A 9,762-nucleotide genomic window follows, 5' to 3' on the forward strand; every position below is an offset into this window, starting at 1 on the left:
GTGTGCAGGCCAGAGCTGAATTGGGTGGGCCTGGGCCCACCCAGGCCCACCCGTAGCTACGCCCCTGGACCCAGCCAGTCCACACCATGTCCTGGGGAATGCCTATATAGAAATCATGTAAAAGTAGGCACAGTCTTGCAGTTCATCTGCTTTTTACACATGACTGTGCAATTTATACAAACCATTTTCCACATATAAGACATATTTTGCACACTGAAAATGTTATAAAATTAATCCCTAGGTATAGAATGGATCATAAAATGATCCCTTTTCTCACACTTTGTATTGCAGAGATATGTTAGATTGATTATAGAGATTATAGAGATAATACTACTGACTCAGTTTATGAGTTAATTTATACTTTATCCTTTGATTCAAACAGTTTTTTGTAATACATTTGTACTTGTTAGGATAACACAGTGTACCAGATCACAGACACTTGATCTGTATTGGGACTATAATTCTTTTCTTTTCTCTTTAGGATTAGGAAAACATAAAACCGTATGTGATGATTCACAATGATATTATGATTTGTTGACATGATAGAAATATGTGCTACCTTCTTACGGATAGGTCTTGTTATCACTGTATAATCTTTTAACTGGTGTACATTGCAGTTTATTGCTCTCAAGGTTCAATTAAAAACAACTGTTTAAAAGTTTTGAATAAACACTTCAGTTAAAAAAAAAATAGCAGACCCAAATAGTTTAGCTATTATAGCCGTAAAATAGTTTGTTGTAGAACCATGGCTGACTGGTGGTAGAATAAGATACAGTACGGAAGATAAAACAACAAGGCAGACCTTATAAAAAACACAATTTTTATTAATAGATTAAAAACTCCCAGAATTTCAATATAAAATGCCTGACATGGCCACGTTTCGCCAGTACAAATGGCTGCGTCATGGGCAGTGGGTCACATATCATTATTTTATGATACCCTGAAGTTGACTAATTGACTAATTGAAGTGATACAGTTCAAATTTGACCATAACTGCCTACCTCTTTCTTACTTACTTACTTACTTACTTATTATTTATTGGTACTTGTATCCCACTTTATCCAAATTTCATTATTCAGTTCTATGTGGCTTACATATGAAGAAAACAGCAGTATACAATTTCTAACGATGTAACTAGGTATCAAAAAGAGTTTTGCAGGAGAAAAAGACAAATTCATACAATTTATGTAAACCCATTGGATGCCTAATAGTTGAAAAGAGCAAGTTAACGTGGAAATTATAGCTTAAGTTAAGCCAGTATGGCAAGCAAAGAAGTTGTACAGTAAGAAATTGCCCAAGACATCAGAGGAAGAATCATAGTGGTTCAAAAACATTAATTCTACGCAGTTAGTGAAGAAACTTGTTGAAGAGGAACATGACGTGTAGGCAATTGAAGAATTTACAAAAGTTAAGTAATTTGAGATATGTTTTATTTCACTTGGAATGGAATTCCACCATTTGTCTTCTAAGTGTGAGAAATCCCTATTTGAGTGGTATGGTTTTGTAGTTAGGAAAGTGCAGAATAAGATAGTCCCTTGAATTTGGAGAAGCATTACAGGTGGGGAGATATATCAGTTCCAACATATAATCTGGAGCCATTCTGTAGATTATTTTATAAATAAACATGCAAGTTTTGAATATAATTCTGATTTTGATAGGTAGACAATCAGGCTTATTTTCGAAAGAGAAGGGCGCCCATCTTTCGACACAAACCGGGAGATGGGCGTCCTTCTCTCAGGGTCGCCCAAATCAGCATAATCGAAAGCTGATTTTGGGTGTCCCCAACTGCTTTCTGTCACGGGGATGACCGAAGTTCCCATGGGCGTGTCGGAGGCATGGCGAAGGCGGGACTTGGGTGTGCCTAACAGATGGGCGTCCTCGAGCGATAATGGAAAAAAGAAGGGCGACCCTGATGAGCACTTGGGCAACTTTACTTGGTCCATTTTTTTTTACAACAAAGCCTCAAAAAGGTGCCCGAACTGACCAGATGACCTCCCCTTACCCCAGTGGTCACTAACCCCCTCCCACCCCGAAAAAACTTTAAAAAGTTTTTTTGCCAGCCTCAAATATCATACTCAGGTCTATCGCAGCAGTATGCAGATCCCTGGGGGGGAGGTGTGTGTGTGTCAGTGGAGGCGTAGCAAAGGTCCTTCTTTCAAACATTTTGGATGTCCTGAACTGACCCCCCTCCCCACACAGGAACAGCCAAATTTCAAGGGAGTGTAATGGCATAGAAGAGTGGAGGAATGATCTAGTGGTTAGAGCACTGGTCTTGCAAACCAGAGGTGGCCAGTTCAAATCCCACTGCTGCTACTTGTGATCCAAAATCCAAATAAATAAAGGGTGTCAGAGACATAACAAAGGCATGGACATCCTTCTCACAGAAACATCCACATTTTGGACATCCTCAACTGCCGTCGCAGGGATGGAGGCATAGCAAAGGATATCCTTCACCCATACTCTAAAAAAAAAAAGACATCCCTGATGAGCACCTGGACTTACATTTTTCTAAGGTTGTAGACAGCTATTATACACGCAGACAACTCTGCACTGGCTTCCCCTCCATAGGAAGGAAATCATGTGCAAATGAGCTAACATTGAGCAGCTCATTTGCATGCGATTTCCTTCATGCATGCCCGTTTCTTTCTGAATCGCTAAGGGATCGGTAAGGGAAGGGCTTTTTCCATTCAGTTAGTACATCAGTTAGTCCACTGCAGTGCCCTCTAGGGTGCCCGGTTGGTGTCCTGGCATGTCAGGGGGACCAGTGCACTACGAATTTTGGCTCCTCCCATGACCAAATGAGTTAGATTTGGTGTTTTTGAGATGGGCGTCCTCGGTTTCCATTATTGCCGAAAACTGGGGACGACCATCTCTAAGGTCGACCATCTCTAAGGTTGATGTAAATGTTGAGATTTGGGCATCCCCGACTGTATCATCGAAATGAAAGATGGACGCCCATCTTGTTTCGATAATACAGGTTTCCCTGCCCCTTCACGGGACGTTCTGCGAGGACGCCCTCAGGAAAACTTGGGCGCCCCGTTCGATTAATCTAATTAAGAGTGGAGATGCACTGTCAAATTTAGATGCTTTGCAAACCAATCCAGTGGCTGTGTTTAAGGTAGTTTGGAGTTTCTGAATTAGAGATTCCTTATTCCCTAGGTAGACACATTACAATAGCCTAGCTGAGATAAAACCAAAATTTGAGCATGAGAATGAAAAATATTGGAGTTAACTTGGTCCTCACGGTCAAAATTGGTCAATGATACCCCTATTATTTTCAGTTTAGACTCAAGTGGGTAAGTCATTTGATTAATAGTGAAGCTAGTAAGGTTGGAACTGTTATGAAGATTAGAAATGATTAGGAATTTGGTTTTCTCCCGAGTTAGTTTGAGATGAAAGGCAGAGGCCCAATTTTCCATCACATCAAGGATGTTTTGGATAGTGTTAAGGATATTCTGAATGAGATTATCAAACAGTAGATAAATAATAGTGACATCATCTGCATATATAAAAGATTTTAAGTCTTTAACTGCCAGTATGGCCTAATGGTTCCATCATGATGTTAAAGAGTATGGGGGAAATAAGTGAACCCTGTGGCACACCGAAGTCTGGGAACCAGGCTGGTGAGATAGATCTGGACATTTTAACTTGGTATGGTCTAGAGTTTAGGAAGCCCATGAACCACTTATGAATGTTTCCACATATGCCAATCTCATCCAGTAGTGAAGACAGAATATCATGGTCGACTTCTTCAAAAGCACTCAACGTGTAAGATGATTTGTAAGATGATAACCTTTCTTTCCAGTGCTCACTAGTCTTCTAAACAGTTATAACTGTTATATTCTAACGGTTGGTGAAGATGGAGTTTATTGATAATAGGAGAGTAATAACCAGTCCTATTTTTAATAAGACTAATGAAGGAGTTAAGCACACTAAAGCTAGTCTATTTTGTTCTATATGGGGCCTTATAAACCACTTTTAAATCTTAAGGTGCAAAGTGGAGTACAGATCAAGGTTACTTCCTAAGAAGAATTTACATAACTATCACTAAACTATTACACTAAAAATAAAAATTAGATCATTTAATCAAATCAAAGCACATGTCTAGTAAAAAGATATGTCTTTATTTTCTTATGAAAAAGAATATAAGACAGTTTAGTTCGTGTATCAGTTGGAATACTATTCCAGATTCTACTTGCTTGGAATCCAAATGACTTCTCCAATAAACTTTAGAAACCATTCCTTTTACTAAGGGAGTATCAAGAGACAAATTTGTCTTACTTATTAAATGATTACTATGACTTTTTACAAGCTGAAGAATTCCTCCCACTGATTCTGAATTCTGGCCATGAAAGCATTTGAACACTAGGCAAGCAATTTTAAAATTAAATCCTAGAATCAATCTTAATGCCAGTGTAACCGGGCAGTAATGGTCTACGTGCATCAAATTTCACTTGACATGTGTAGCTGCCTCACGTCAGAAAATAAAAAATCTTTTTCAGATGCACGTAGCGTATGTGCGCCAAAATTGAAATTACTGCAAAGGCCATGCGGTAACCAGGCAGTAACTCCAATCTGGCATGCATTGGGAGCGCATAAGCGCCTACATGGCTTAGTAAAAGGGACCCTTTATTATTGTATGTAGATTGACTGTCTTTTAGATAAATTCTGGAAAACGTTAGGGAAAGAAAGGAGTACTCCATATAAAGTATAGGATGAAAGGAGTACTAATTGGGTATTTGACTTTACAAGAAATGATTACTTAATTATTACTGCACCAGAGTGCCACCCCTTTAGTACATAAGTATTGCCATACTGGGAAAGACCAAAGGTCCATCAAGCCCAGCATCCTGTTTCCAACAGTGGCCAATCCAGGTCACAAATACCTGGCAAGATCCCGAAAATGTTCAATACATTTTATGCTGCTTATCCCAGAAATAGTGGATTTTCCCCAAGTCCATTTAATAATGGTCTATGGACTTTTCCTTTAGGAAGATGTCCAAACCTTTTTTAAACTCCGCTAAGCTAACCGCCTTTACCACATTCTCTGGCAACGAATTCCAGAGTTTAATTACACGTTGAGTGAAGAAACATTTTCTCCGATTCGTTTTAAATTTTCTACATTGTAGCTTCATTGCATGCCCCCTAGTCCTAGTATTTTGGAAAGCATAAACAGATGTTTCACATCTACCCTTCAACTCCACTCATTATTTTATAGACCTTATCATATCTCCCCTCAGCGCCTTTTCTCCAAGCTGAAGAGCCGCTTTAGCTTTTCCTCGTGGGTATCCTGCTACAATTATATTGAAAGGGATTCTAAGATGAGACCTTGAAATAAGTGTAAATACGGTTTAAGGGAATATAAATATATGATTGCCATAAGATATTACTAAGTAGTTTCTTAAGATAGAGATATTATTGTAATGAATGAAGTGAATGAGGTTCTCCATCTAGGAGAGAATGAGAGGAATTATTGTTGGAGTGATGTCTCTAACTCAGAGACCTTTCCCATTAATGATGAAGTGTTCTACAGATGGATGCTCTTGATAATGATAGACTATAGTGACAGAGGAAGTTTTTAGCCTGGGTCCATGACAGAAGACCCTCCCAGCCATAACTTTTGGACAATACGACATCTATAAACAGAATAGCATGATATCACTCATATTTTGGAGAATGACTTTGTGACCACCTCTCACAGGTAGAAACATATGCAAATCTCATTTGGATACTTTGTCTCAGAATATTAAAAAAAAAAGAATACAATATACATAATATTGATTTTTGTTTCTTTTTAACCAGAAACTTCAAATAGAATGAATGTAATTGATAGAGTCATTAAGATGTCAACATTGTGCACACTACTGAAATTCATAACTGAATACTGTGTTGGAGACCTGCTCACAGAGAATAGGTCTCGTTACCTAATGCTTTTCCCACTTCATGGTGACAAAAATTATTGAGCAATGATTGGTTCTGAGGACAAAAGTGTAGAGACCTGTAGGATTTCTGCATTTATGGTGTGTGCAGAAAAGAAATCCAAAAGTCCCACCCATAGCAGTGTGAATTGCATTTTCAGTGACATCACTAGGGGCCCTTTTACTAAGCCGGTGTAAGTTTGCAGCTACCACATGGCCTGTGCGGTAATTTCATTTTTACGCCAGTCCGCTACGCATGCCAAAAATATTTTATTTTCTGGCGCATGGCGAAAATCAGGCGGTAGCTCCGACTTGACATGTGTAGGCAAGTACTGCACGGTTAACACAAGAGACCTTACCACTAAGTCAATGGCTGGTGGTAAGGTCTCAGACCCAAAATGGATGCCTGACAATTTTTATTTTGCCGCACGTCCATTTTTTGCAAAATGTTTTAAAAGGCCTTTTCTATAGGTGCACTGAAAAATGGATCTGCGCTTGTCCACAAAACGGACCTACACCGCAGCCCATTTTCAGTGCACCTCAGTAAAACAACCCCTTAGTGATCTTTCTAGTTCTATATAAACTATAGGAAGTACAAGTGTTCATAGGGGCCAGTATGTAAACCAAGGGAGGATACTGAAATTGGAGGGAACAGCTCAGGAATATAAATCCTAGAGCACAAATTCAAATCTTGTCTTTGGTTCCTGCCTCCCAGCCTAACCCTTATATGAGAGAGCTCTCATGCCTTATGTTATGCCCCAGCCAGTAGGACACAGCAGCTATGTTTAGCTGCTCTGCTAACCCAGTGGTCACAATACAGCTAACAAGTTTTCAGAAACTAGATAGATATGTGATAGAAGCTGAAAAGGCCTCTGCCATGTTCTATTAGGGGAACCAGGAAACCCCTTCATCCCTGTGATGAGAGAGAAAGAGTAAGCTGTTTTAACCTTGTAATTCCAGCTGGGCAACCCTGAGTCTAATCCATTTTGCTACTGGTTCTAAAGCACCATTCAGACTGAGGAGAGAAGCATTTGTATTACTTCAGTTTCCTGGTACCAGCAATTCCAGAGTGAAATTCCACCTACTAACATGTTCTGGAGACTTGGGAACCACAAGTCTTGCAGCAAGAGAGATCAGTAAGTCTATGTGTCTGTTGTTAAACACTGCCGAGTGTAACATTTGAATCTGTGGGAAACAGAACACCACTGTTCTCACTATGGCATAAACATGATAATGGAGATTGTATAAATATTGTTAATATTGAACTTTGCCTTAAAAAGCTGCTTCAGCTGTTAATTGTTCCATCAATTGATTTGCTAAATATCTCAATAAAGATGAATTGGTTTGGGGTAAAGCAACTAGTATGGGTCTATATTATTGCTCGAGAGAGAGACTTAAGAAGTGTATAGTATTACCTCTGGCCTCCTATAATCCAGTCCCAGACCCTGGCTCCAAAATGTATAAATATTGTTATATGCAGGATGTGCTGAGGCAAACTTACAAAAGAGTAAAGAACCCTGGCTTACACTATGCTGTGTTCGTCTTAATGTTTTCTGCACAGTTCTCTGCAATGGGACTGAATAGCAATTATAAATGATTTTAATATGCTGTTTGCAGATGTCTACTGCAAGATTGTATGCAGAATTAGCTTCTGCACAAAACACTTTACTACACTGTGTACAGACATCATGTCTCGATTGCTGCATTGGCCCTTAGTTTGGCTACTGTATGTGCTTCTTGATATTCTGCCTTTCTGTGATCCAATCAAAGCAGTTCACATATAGATACAGCAGACATTTTCCCTGTCCCCAGTGGACTCAATCTAAGTATTGTACCTGGGACGATAGAGGGTTAAGTGACTTTCCCAAGGTCATAGGGAGCTGCAGTGGGAACGGAACCCAGTTTCCTCAGTTCTCAGCCCACTGCTCTAACTATCAGGCTACTCCTCCGCTCCAGAGATTGTAAACCCTCTAGGGAGGGGTTTCCCAAACCATGAGCTGGGACCCAAATTAACTCACAAAACCTGCCTTTGAGATTATGATGTAGATGGATTTTCTAGAGGTACATCGTTATTCCGCATCTCCAGGGTGGGTGGTTGTTACACAATTTTATTTGGCCATAATTATGATGTCACAGCCACAAAAAGGTTGGGAAATACTCTTCTAGGCACTGGAAAGTACCTACTGTATCTGAATGAAACTCACCTTGAACAGAAAAAGGCATGCACTAAATCCAAATACATATATAGACACATGAACTTTCCTGGCATAGGGAGGGCTGTGACATCACTGGCAGAACACAGGGACTTGGCTGCTTGTAGTAGAAAGGGGATAAAGCTATGACTTTTCACTGAGTCAATGCCAGTAGGAGGATCCTCCCAGGACGTCTGGACAGAGTCTAGGAACTGATTTCTGTTTACACCAATGAAGCTGGATCAGGAATGCCAGATTTGTTTACTCTTTGAATTGTTTCTATCCATTCCTCCCAAGCAAGAGCCAACACGAAACTAGGAAATTCCTCAAAACATCTCTCATATTTCACAATCTTACTCACTCTCTTTGAAGGGAGGAAAACACATTTTTCAGTTCTGTTAGTTTTCGTCTCCACTACCTTCCGCAAGAGGGCATTTCAAGTATCAACCACCTGCGATTGGTAGCATGGAATGTTGCCACTATTTGGGTTTCTGCCAGGTATTTGTAACCCAGCTTGGTCACTGTTGGAAACAGGATACTGGACTAGATAGACCATTGATCTAACCTTTATATTCTCTCTGTGAAAAAGTACTTCCTTACATTATTCCTAAGTCGATCCTCTGCAACCTCAATTCATGTCCTCTAGTTCTACCACTTCCCTCACCTCTGGAAAAGGTTTGTATATTAATACCTTTCATATATTTAAATTTCTGTATCATAGTAACATAGTAGATGACGGCAGAAAAAGACCTGCATGGTCCATCCAGTCTGCCCAACAAGATAAACTCATATGTGCTACTTTTTGTGTATACCCTACCTTGATTTGTACCTGTCCTCTTCAGGGAACAGACCGTATAAGTCTGCCCAGCACTATCCCCGCCTCCCAACCACCAGCCCCGCCTCCCACCACTGGCTCTGCCACCCAATCTCGGCTAAGCTCCTGAGGATCCATTCCTTCTGAACAGGATTCCTTTATGTTTATCCCACGCATGTTTGAATTCCGTTACCGTTTTCATTTCCACCACCTCCCGCGGGACTAATGGAAAATATTACCAGGTATGAACTATCACTCCTATCCTTCCTATCCTATAGGGTACACATCTTTAGGTCATTGTCTCTTCTCAAACATCTTGTAGCGCAAACCCCATACTATGTCACTTTTCTCTGAACTGCTTCAAATCTTTTTATTCCTCTAGTGAGATATGGCCTCCAAAAGTGAACACAACACTCCATGTGAGGCCTCAATGATAACTTGAACAAGGATATCAACACCTCCTTTCTTCTGCTGGTTACACCCTCTCTATGCAGCCTAGCATCCTTCTGTCTGTGACCCCCCCCCCCCCCCTTTGTCACATTGTTTTTTTTTTTTGCCACCTTGAGATCCTCACATACCATCACCCCAAGGCTCTGCTCCTGAACTGAGCTTAAACAATATAGCTAATGCTTATGCCCTTTTTCATTCTGATATTTTCATTCCCTCAGTATAGAGTTAATCCATGGCTCCTTTTGTTTTGACCTAATGGAGTGTCCACTCCTGAAAGCTAGTTTAGAAGCCCAATGACAAAGCTGGAGTCAGTCTGGCAGCGCTCTGTTATACTGGGACTGAATGGGACATCTTGCCATTCCCCACACCTAGAGGAAGACTTGAATTT

The sequence above is a fragment of the Microcaecilia unicolor genome, unplaced genomic scaffold (genome assembly GCF_901765095.1).
Source record: "Microcaecilia unicolor unplaced genomic scaffold, aMicUni1.1, whole genome shotgun sequence".
NCBI lineage: Eukaryota > Metazoa > Chordata > Amphibia > Gymnophiona > Siphonopidae > Microcaecilia > Microcaecilia unicolor.